General features: G+C 32.8%; 1 non-coding gene across 1 annotated transcript; it reads left to right on the forward strand.

Moving 5' to 3' along the window:
* Positions 1-297: 297 nt before the first annotated feature.
* Positions 298-428, forward strand: LOC123636243. The gene has a single exon (XR_006734438.1). It is a non-coding gene; the product is annotated as a small nucleolar RNA SNORA63 (small nucleolar RNA).
* The last annotated feature ends 10347 nt before the right edge of the window (positions 429-10775 follow it).

Here is a 10775-nt window from a genome sequence, read left to right on the forward strand (position 1 = left end):
GTTTGTTTTACTGTTTCTGAACTTTGATTGCTGTAAGAACTAGAAATATCTTTCATCTCCAGCTGGCAATAAACTACATCCCGTTTTCCAAGTTGGATTGCTATAATCCTTCTTAATGAGTCTACCATAGCTTACCTTCCTGAGCCTCCAACTGCATCAGAAAATAATCCTCAGCCAAAGGAGCAGTAGAACACCATGGTCTCTTCATCCTAAGGCAATGCTTTTTTTCAGATGTTGCTACTTGATTTCTGTTTCGAGAAAGATGTGTTTTGAAACACTACATAGAAGATGAACGTTAAGCAGGATTCAGACTACAATATAGCTGTAAAGTGCTGTGGTGTTGTTCCCCTTCCTCAAAATAAAGTCTTTCTTTACTATACCTGTCTGCTATACTTTCGTAGCAGCCAGGGACGCTTGGTCTCATACATGCTGAGAAGAAGAAAATAAAAAAATAAAAGATGAACCTTGAAAACCCCTGAACCTTGTCTTCTCTCTACTTTATGAGAATAAAAACACTAACTCTGTTTTTAAAGGGGGACAAATGGAAGGTCCCACAATATTGGCCTGATATAATCAGGAAACAGCAATCATATTTTTACAGATGACATCATATGTCTTCTCAGACTAAAGGAATATTTTTGGTCTCAAATATTAAAACTAGTAATAAATGAATTATTGAATGAGGAAGTGGCAAATAATTAGGTGGGTTGCAAGTTCTGAAATTGCATAACATCTGTTCTTATGACAATAACGTATGAATGAAAACTTTCTTCTCTCCTTTCAGGAATGTTGTTAATCTTGCATTCCATACAAGCAAGTCTGGTATTAATAACATTCCAAAATAGACTGAAAATGTCATCTTAACAAATATCTCATGAAAATCTAGCTAAAATAGATAATCATAGCCTAATCTTAAGAAAAACAAAACAGTGTTTGTATTTGTTTGTATTTATCATAACTGAGGGAATATTTCCATGTAATGATAGTAGAAGAAATGCATTCACACATTCATTGTGTATAATTATAATTTTTCCTTATTCAGACATTCAATGTAAATGACTGATGTCAAATTATGCCATTTGTAGCACTTGTAGAGGCTAAATAGTAGAGAGAGAGGAGGTCAGAAATAGTAGATAAAAACTGGCTATTGACGTAGACATGGAATTTTGTCTTGGAGCAGTCCAATGTGTGGCTTCTGATTTTTCAAGGTCTTCTACTCATTTTTCTTCCATATCAAGACCAAATTTATGTAGAAACTGTGGGCGTTCATGGCATTTTTGACACAATAAAAATCAAGTTATAAAAGGAGTGTTTTTACAATTTTACACATCAGACCAAATGTAGAAGATAAAATATTCCAAAGCTCACCTCAGCAATGTTACAGATTCCTGCAGTCTGACTCTTTAAACCAAGCTTGGCAAAGCTCAAGTTATTTACTATAACTAAACAAAACAAGAAAACAAAACACACTAAATCAGCCTGAATTTCACAGGAAATTCACAGGACCAAAATGACACTAATTGAAATTTAAAGTGGTGCCTGAGCGGTCAATTGGCAAGGAAAGTTCCAGTGCACACAAAAGGACAGTTTTAGTTCACACTCTTCATAGCTTTTGAAATTTCAAACATACTCATACACATGCAGCATGTTAGCTGTACTCAAACTGAATAGGCACATCTTGAATATTTTAAATCAATATTTAAAACAATGTCAAATGTTTTTAATGAGAGATAATTTCCTTAATGTTCTCCTTGTTGGTTATATTTTGTGTGTGGGTTAAATTTGATCAGCTAATTTTCTTCAGATTTATTATCACCGGTTACATAGTATCCCATCAAATATATAAGATTCAGGCCAAGTGAATTTTTTAAGGCTACATAGTTACTAATAAATGGAATATACTAGGCCTCATTCTCATATCCATCCACTGGGTGAAAATGGTGGATGAGAGGAGACTTTAAAAAGGCAGAAAGAAAGGAAGGAAGGGAGGGGAGGAGGGAAGGAAGGAGGAAAGGAAGGAGGAAAGGAAGAAGGGAGGGAGAAAGAAAGAAAGAAAAACAGGATTAATACATTAATCCATGCATTAAAAGTCCTGGTAATGATTTGCCAAGGACCATATATGTGGTAAAGCAGTAAATCAAGGGTAGAATCAAGATTCGGGAAGAATATCCCATTTTTATTCAACATTTACAATATTTTGGTGACTGTCAACTGAGCTCCTTTTTTATGTTTGGTAATTCTTTACCTTATAAATCTTGGTGAAAAATTATCTCCACTGAACATTCTGGCATTCCCAGCTAGCATATAGCCATGTGACCTAGGATCCATGAATCAGAAACACCCAATGTAAGCTTAATTTTGGACTGTGGATCTCTCTTTCTGTCTCTGTCTCTCTCTGTCTTTCTAGTGGCTGCAGTAGCAACTTCTGTAAGACCAAATTCCCCCCATACAGGAGGTTTTGTAATTTATTTTTCAGTTGGGAACTCACATTCCTTGGATCTTTGTGGGAATTCTTTGAGGCCTGGGTAAAGGATGTGTTCCTCTGAGAGGTTACAACACAGTCTGTTTCCACAGGCACAACCTTGGTAATAATAAAGTGAGAACTGCCAAGAAATCAGTTGAACTAATCTGTTAAATAGCGCCTTAAATAGGCTTGTATTTAAAGAGCCATTAGCATGTCTTTTGGGCATATGTCCCGCTGGTCAGTGATCCTTATTAAAGGTTTGGGATTAGGCTTGTTTAATAGTACTTCAGAGGTGGGAATGAAAAATATTAGGCAACAGGGAACTATGGTTGCCAATACGTACTTTCTGATATTTAATGGCATTTATTGCTTAGCTGAAGTATTTCTATATTTGTTACACTTACAGAATTTTTTCCTTCAGTGTGACTTTTCAAATTCAATAAAATGTAAATTCTAATTGATGGTATTTCCACATCTATTATGTATCATAAAACAAATTCATGTCTCATCCACTTTTGAGAAACACATTTTTTGTACTTATCTTTTAGTGAACGAATGTGAGAATTTATTTTGAGTATTTTACTTATGACTGGAATTGCTAGATCGTATGGTTTCTTATTGCAAAAGTTTTCTAAAATGTTTGTTGTACCAGTTTATATTCCGAGCAGTGTATGATATCTAGGTCATGCCACATCTTTATCAACATTTAGACTTTTCAGCCTTTTACATTTTAGCCATTGTGATTTTAATTCGCATTTCCTTGATGAAGTTGAGCACTCTTAATATGTTGATTGGCCTCTTGGATAACTTCATTTATAAAGTGCTTGTTCCTTTATTTGCCTATTTTTAATTGGGCTATCTGCATTTTTTTATTTGGGGGGAGCTCTTTATGTACTGGATACAAGTTCTCTGCTGATTATATATACTATACAAAACTTTTATTTTGTGGCTTGATGTTGATTAAACAAAATTTTCTAATTTTATTTTAGTAAATTGCTTGGTATAACTGCTGAGGTTAGAGTTTTTGTGATCTTAGTTAAGAAATCTGTGCCTACTTGTGAAACATTGAATATATTCTCTCACAATCTGCCAACAATTGATTTTGTGTAGGGTGTATAGAAGAGGTGACAATTCATTTTTTTCCACATATATATCCAGTTAACTCAGCACCATTTTTTGGCAAAGAAAAAAACCCAACACGTCTATACTGCTCTTCAGTGCCACCTTTATCTTAAATCAAATATTGTTTTATGTGTGTTCTGTCCTTTTTGCTCTATTCTATTCATACATTTGTGCCAATACCACAATGTCCTAATTTTTCAAGTATTGTAATAAATCCTGTATTGGTAAGAACTCCAATTGTGTTCTATAAGATTGTCTTTGAATTTGAATATACAGTTTAGAATCACCTTCTTAATTTTTGACAAAACAACTTGCCAGAATTTTGATGGGGATTGTATTGGATCTATAGATCAATTTTGGTAGAATTCACATCTACATAATATTGAGCCTTCTAATAATTAGCAAGTTAAATCTTGATTTTGTTGGTTCTTTTTAATTTCTCTCAATAATGTTATAGAGATTTTTGTATAGAAGTTTTACACATCTTTTGTTAGAGTTATTTCTGTGTATTTGTTGTTTTCTGAAGCAATTGTAAATAAAATATATTTGTAAATTCTTGTTTTCCAAATGTTTGCTCTCAATATGTAGAAATAATTGATTTAATTGTCTATTAAGATATTCATATATTTTTGTTTATTCATTAATGTGATAAAGTGGTTGATTTTTATATCAAGCCAACTTTACATCATTAGAGTAAACTATACATTTTTGTAATGTATTATCATTTTATACAGTGCTGGATTTTGTTTGCTAACATTTTGTTTAGAATTTTTATGTCTATAATCATGAGAGAGATGAATTATTCATTGTTGCAATATTTATGTAAAGTTTAATACTAATGCAACATTGACTTATTAAAATTAGTTGCAAAATGTTTCTTTTTTCTTCTTCCTCTTACTTGCTAGGAGATTTGGGGTAAGCTATGTTAATATATTATTTCAATGTTTGAAAATTTTACCATTGACACTATCTGGGCCTGGAGATTTTTGTTGGGCTAGTTTTTAATTAGGATTCTATTGCTTTGTTGGATTTAATAGATACTCTATTTTTACTCATGTCAGTTATGATAAATCTTGTATTTTCTAGACAATTGTCAATTTTATATAGATTTTCAGAATCATTTGCTAAAAAATGTTTATAATATTCTCTTATTATCTATTTAATGCTAACAGGATTTGCAATGATGCCACTTTCTCATTTATTTTATTGATTATTTATGTCTTTGTCTTGCCAAGGGTTTATAAAATGTATTAATCTTAGGTGATATAGTTTGGTTGTTTGTTCCCTCCAAACCTCAAATTGAAATTTGATCCCAATGTTAGTGATGGGGGCCTAATGGGAGGAGTTTGAATCATGAGGGTAGATCCCTCATGAAAAGATTGATTAATGCCCTCCCAGAGGGTAGGTGTAGGAGTGAGTGAGTTCTAACTCTATTAGTTTCTGCAAGAGCTGGCTGTGAAAAGAGCTTGGCACCTCCCTTCTCTTCCTTGCTTCCTCTCTTGCTATGTGATCTGCATATGCCAGCTCTGCTTCACTTTCCTCCATGAGTGGAAGTCGTGTGAAGCCCTCACCGGAAGCAGAAGCAGACGCCATGCTTCTTGTACAGGTTGTAGTACTGTGAGCCAAATAAGCCTCTTTTCTGTATAAATTACCCAGCCTCAGGTATTCCTTTACAGTAACACAAAATAGACTAAGACATTAGGTTAATAAAACACTTATTAAAGAATGTATTCTGTATAATTTTAATGCTTTGATATTTATTGCTACTTACTTTATGGTACAGCATATCATCAACTTATATATGTATATATTTATGTATACTCAAAAAGAATATATAATCTTCAATGTGTGGAAGCTATATTTTTAATATATATATAAACAGTTTACCCATATAGTCAAATTGCTATTTAAATGCTATTTTAATATTCAATATCCTTATTGATTTTGTGCCCACTTGATTTATCAGTTACATGAAGAGGTTTTAAGATCTCTCTAATCCTAATTTTATATTTGTCTATTTCTCCTTTTAGCTCTATTTTTCACATATTCTGAAGCTATGATTAGGTGCATGAATATTTAGATTGTTAAATCATAGAAAGTCAGTCTTTTCATCATTATGAATTGTCCAATTATGGATAATCATTATATTGAGTTTTCTATAGAGCTATAGCAATTTTCTTCCAGTCAGTGTGCCTAGCATATTATTTTCTATCCTTTTATTTTCAGTATTTTATAGTTAATTGGTAACTGCTTTGTGAGTCCAATTTAGGAAATATTAGGTACCCAGGGATTACTCTCATCTCCTTGCTTTCCAATATGAGTTTGCTACCTTTAAATAATTGTCTCATTAAAAATAACTTTAAACAATTACAAATATATACTAAAATTTTTAATTAGAAATGATGGCCCTAATAGAAGGCAATAACCATACAACCATAGATAATCATGAAAAGAATATGTGAGGCACATAGAAAAGAATATGCTGAAAAAGCCAAATGATATGAGAAAAGAAGCAATTATATTGCAATATTTGGCTAAGGATCTTAAGCAATTTCTTAGATAGGAAATTTAGCAGATATCTATATGCTTAATCAAATGTTCCAAAATTACTCAATATAATTTCTTTTCTACAGCACATGGGACATTCTCCAAGATTGATCACATCTTAGACCACAAAATGGTCTCAACAAATTCAAAAAAATTGAAATCATACCATGTATGTTCTCAGACCCCAGGAGAATAAAACTAGAAATAATTCACAAGAGAAACACTCAAGCCTACACAAAGTCATGGAAATTAAACAACCTGCTGGTGAATGATTATTGGGTCAAGGATGACGTTAAGATGGAAATAAAAAATGTGGAAAATCAAAGGATTTTTTGAACTGAACAACAAAGGGGACACAAGCTATCAAAATCCATGGGAAACACCAAAAGCATTCCTCAGGAGAAAATTCATAGCCTTAAATACTTACATCAAAAAGACAGAAAGATTACAAATTAACAACCGAATGTCACACCTCAAGGAACTAGATAAGAAAGAATGAACCAAACCCAATGCCAGCACAAGAAAATAAATAATGAAGGTCAGAGCAGAACTAAATGAAATGGAAAATAAACAAACAAAAAATAGAGAAGATCAACTAAATAAAATGTTGGTTCTTTGAAAAGATAAATAAAATCAATAGATCTCTTGCTATATTAACCATCAAAATACCATCATACTACACAGACCTACAAAAAAAAATTCTACACTTCTTTTGGAAACAAAAAAGAGCTTAAGTAGCCGAAGCAATCTTAAGCAAAAAGAACAAATCTGGAGGCATCACATAACCAGACTTCAACTATATTACAAGGCTATCTTAATCAAAACAGCATGGTATCGGTACAAAAATAGAAGCATAGACTAATGGAACAAAAACAGAGATCCAGATATAAAACCACCTACCTACAGCTAACTGATCATTGACAAAGCAGACAACCAGGTACACTGGTGAATAGAAGCCTTATTCAATAAATGGTACTGGGAAAATTGGATAACCAAATGCAGAAGAATGAAACAGGACTCATACTTTCACCACTCACAAAAATTAATTTAAGATGGATGAAAGACTTAAATGTAATACATGAAACCATAAGAATTCTAGGGGAAAATGTAGGAAAAAGTCTTCTAGATACAAGCCTAGGCAAAGAATTTATGAATAAGACCCCAATGGCAATTACAGACAAAAAAGTAAGTAACTGGGATTTGATTAAAATACAAAGCTTCTGTACAGCGAACGAAAAAATCAATGTACAGAATGGAAGAAAATACTCACAAGTCATACATCTGATAAAAGGCTAATAACCAGAATCTACAAAGAACTCAAGCAAATTACCAAGAAAAAAACAAAGAACCCCATTAAATAGTGGGCAAAAGACATGAACCAAAGCTTTTCAAAAGATAGACAAATGGCCAATAAACATTTGAAAAAAATACCCTACATCACTAATCATCAGGGAAATGCAAACTAAAATCACAATGAGATATCACCTTACCCATGTTAGAATGACTTATATTAATATCTCCCAAAACAAAAGATGCTGCAGTGAATGCAGAGAGAAGGGAACACTTCTACACTGTTGATGGGACTGCAAATTAGTACAACCTCTACACAAAACAGTACAGAGATTCTGCAAAGAGATAAAAGTAGGCCTACCATTTGATCTAGTAATCTCACTACTTGGTATCTACCAAAAGAGAAGAAGTATTTTTATCAAAAAGGCATCTGCACATGAATGTTTATTGCAGAACAATTCACAATTGCAAAGATGTGGCATCCACCCAAATGCTCATCAGTTCATGAGTGGATTAATAAAATGTGGTATATGTATACCATGGAGTACTACTCAGTCATAAAAAGGATGAATTAATGCCTTTTGCAACAATATGGATGAAAATGGAGACCGTTCTTCTAAGTGAAGTATATCAAGAATGAAAAACAAATATCATATGTACTCATTATTAAATTGGAACTAATTGATCAACACACGTGTGCACAGAGGGAAGTAAAACTCAGTGGAAAACAACCACGGGAGGGGAGAGGAAAAGAGGGGCAAAAACCTTCCTAATGGGTACAATTAACACTATTTGGATGATGGGCACACCTATAGCTGTGACTCAAGCATTACAAGTGTGATCCATGTAAACAAAAACATTTGTACCGTCTTAATATTTTTAAATAAAATAAATATATAAAGGAAATGTCAATTGGAGATTGCTTCATTTATTCATTAGTTTGCTTATTTTAAAATATTAATACATAAGGATGTATTGAGGCATTTAGGATAGAGGAAAATATCATTTAGTTATTATTATATAATTAATTATCATTAATTATTAATTATCTACCTACAGGGATTGCTCTTAATCTTAATAACAGTGGTTTATAGATCTGCTCATGTCAAATAACTACTGTGAACATCTAAATATTAATAATAATACTTCTCATTGTACAATGGTGTCTAGAATATGTCAAACACTTCACATATACTATTTAGTTGAGTTTTCACAATAAAATTATGTAGATACTTGGCTTTTTATCTTACAGTGAGGAAACTAAGCCAATAGATAGCAATGTCAGAATTCAAACCCAGGTTTCTTTCTCTTAACCTAAAACTGATAAATGTTTCACTTTGTCACATATTCATGCAATGAAGATTAGATTCTAAACTTAAGCATTTAAATTCAGCTGTTTAAAGGAACCTGAAAACATGAGCTACTTAAAACATTTCTCCACTTTTGATATTGTAAATCTAGTATTTACTTTTCAGTCCACTGTATTAGTCACTGCCTGACCATAGCACATTCAACCCTTACCATAATACTTTAACATGCAGGGTTATGTTTTAAATTTTCAATCAATGTGATCATTGTGATGTAGTTAACCAGAAACATGAGATCTAGTCATTGATGACTCAATACTCTGATGACAGGGTAAACTTTGCCACAAAACTGCTATTGGGGCAATAGAACCCAGGATATGATGCATATGTACATGAAATGCTGTCAACCAGACTTCTAAGAAAAAAGATTCATAAAAAGTAGTCATAGAAGGAACACCCAGGAGTCTCTTTATAAGTTTCTGATGTCACCAAGCTATCCATTGAAATTACACTCTACAGTTAGAATAATAAGTCTCACTAACAGATTTCTTACTCACTTGGGTTTACAAAAAAAAAAAAAAAAGAATATCTATTATTGGAAAAGTGTTTCATTTTACTTTACACAAATTAGATAAATGTGTTCCCTTTTAAAAGAGTGTATTATTTAGGGTAAAATACTAAATTGAAGAAAATAATATTCTAAGGCACTTAATGCCTTGAGATACTTTAAATGGTACCATAAAACAGGTAATTTAATCAACCAGAATCAGTTTGAATAAACTGGCCTAAAAGAAAAATTCATATGTACTATACAGTACATGGGACTATTTTAAATCATTAATATATTAGGCATTATATATTTTATTTTTTCTCTAAACTACCTTAGGTATTCTTTTATTCACATATAATTTTAGTAATGTTATTTATAGAAGCAAAATTAATATTTTATTTAATTAAACATTAATATATTCTTATATTGCAAAATCATATTTGTCAAACTGTAATTCCACCTTCATTTTCTAAAGCCATATCCAATGGCTTTAGTTACTTAAATAACTTTAAACCCCAATTATTCCACGGCATTCCATAGAGTTAGCTGTATGCATACCACTCTGGGTTTTGAAGTGTTAATAGGTCAACTTATCATTGTTCTTTTATAAACTTAACTTCGTGTTTACTGCACCTATTTTCCAAATTTTATTAAATATCAAGGTAAGCCCATATATCATCTGTACCTAACTGCTGAACAAACCCAGATCTTGAATACCAATAAAGACTATTAGTCAGCTATGTGTCTTCATCAATTTTGGATATCCATGATAATTTTATGTAAGGAAAATAGAAATTAGAAATTAGCAAAGAATCTACTTTATTGGAGTTGGGAAGCCCTCAGAGACAAGAAGAGCATGAGGATCCACCTCTGAGCCTAGCAGGAGCCGGTATCTGGAAAGTCCAGGCAGCCTAGTCTACAAAAGTAAACATAAGAGAAAAGCAAAAATAAAACAAATCAAAAGAGAAGCAAGCAATAAATCAAAACAACCACCACAACAGTAAACACCTATATAAAGACCCTGTATCCAAAGTAACCAACACTTGCTCTCCAATTAGCATCTGCAATAATAGAAATAGAATTTCTTGATGAAAGAATGTCTGCAAGAAATAGGATTGAAGTCTTTTGCGACAGGATGCACCTTCTCAGACCTGTATTACTGGCAAACCACTGAAAGAAAGCCCTTACACCGGGACCAGAGGCACCAGCCTCATACAGGAGACAAGCATATTTTTTCATACCTGGGAAAACAAAACAAAAGATAGAATTAAAGACAGGAAACAGAGATGCACATCTTGTTCTTCAGACTTAGTATAATCCTTTAAGACAATTCTCCCGTTGGGCTTCCCTTAACGGGGGCTGTGCACACCCTCATGGGCCAACGAGCACAGAATTGCTTCTGATGCCTTACGGTCCTGCCTTCTTTCAGCTAGTGCATTTCTTGCCTTGGCTGACAATAACAGCTATAGGTTTGGATTGGTGCCCACAGGAAACC

The sequence above is a fragment of the Lemur catta genome, chromosome 3, assembly GCF_020740605.2.
Source record: "Lemur catta isolate mLemCat1 chromosome 3, mLemCat1.pri, whole genome shotgun sequence".
NCBI lineage: Eukaryota > Metazoa > Chordata > Mammalia > Primates > Lemuridae > Lemur > Lemur catta.